The sequence below is a fragment of the Sapajus apella genome, unplaced genomic scaffold (assembly GCF_009761245.1).
Source record: "Sapajus apella isolate SASKATOON/1434 unplaced genomic scaffold, GSC_monkey_1.0 scaffold14, whole genome shotgun sequence".
NCBI lineage: Eukaryota > Metazoa > Chordata > Mammalia > Primates > Cebidae > Sapajus > Sapajus apella.
The window spans coordinates 29864808-29866176 of NW_022436954.1; positions in this window are offsets into that span (position 1 = coordinate 29864808).

Below are 1369 nucleotides of genomic sequence, written 5' to 3' on the forward strand. Positions count from 1 at the left end.
CCCCCTCTAGTTATTGTATTTGTCTGGGCTTTGTAGGACTTCACTAATTTGGTGATTGCTAGGTGGCCTAGTTTGTGTAAATATAATGTATTGGTCTTTCTCCCTGTTCTTTGGGGTTTTGTTTACAAACTTTTTTGTATTGAGAGAAAAATAGCCAAAGCATCTTTGACAGAAGGTTCTGCACCAGGCAAAAAGATCTGAAACATTAGTTTGGGGGGCCCTCTTCTTAAAGTGGGGATCTTGAACCATCCTTTCTTTTGTATTCCTCTTTACCTATCAGACCAGATCTTCTGTCCTAAAAACGTGCCTTCCACCCTGCCCTCTTTTCTGTTCACCCCCAAAAGAAAACCTACACACCCATACTTGTATACATTTAATGCCTGGAGTGTCTCCACAACTTTTAAACAATGGATGCAAAAATCTGGAAGAAGCTAGAAACCCTCCATCCCTTGTTCCAGCCTCCTGAATCAAGACCAATAGATTTGTTTTGGTGAGCCACCATGTCCGGCCGACCATTTCATGTTGTATTCATGACAAATACTTAAGACACTGCTGTAGGCCAGGCGTGGTGCCTCACGCCTGTAATCCCAGTACTTTGGGCGGCCGAGGTAGGTGGATCACGAGGTCAGGAGTTCAAGACCATCCTGGCCAACACAGCGAAACCCCATCTCTACTAAAATACAAAAAGTTAGCCAGGCATGGTGGTGTGTGCCTGTAATCCCAGCTACTCGGGAGGCGGAGGCAGGGGAATCACTTGAAACTGGGAGGTAGAGGTTGCAGTAAGTTGAGGTGGCGCCACTGCACTCCAGCCTGGGTGACAGAGCAAGACTCCGTCTCAAAAAAAAAAAAAAGACACTGAAAGACACTGCTGTATTTTAGATGGATCAAACCTACTTAATTATTAATCCTAAAGTAGAGAGATGCAATTGGGGGCCTTCCATGTAGAAAGTGGGATCAGGAGGCCAAGAAAGGGAATATGAATGTATATCCAAGTCACTCAGGAACTTTTATGCAGGTGCTAGAAACTTATGTCAAAGTGGCCACAAGATTAATAGGAGACGAACGAATGTAACTCCATGTTTACTGCTAGAAACCAAAGCTTTGTGTAAAATCTTGAATTTAAGGGAGGGAGGGTAGGAAAGCCTGTACCTGTCTATCCTTTTCCTGATCCCTTTCCCTCATTCCTAAACTGCAGGAGATTGAGCCCCTTTGGGCTTTGGTGACCCCATCAATGGGGTGTGTTTCTTTGATGGTTGATTTTGCTGTACTGGGTATTTCCAATTTTCTAATCATTTATTAACACATGCTGACTCTTCCCTTCCCTTCTTTTCCTGGGAAAATACAATGAATAAATAAAGACTTATTGGTA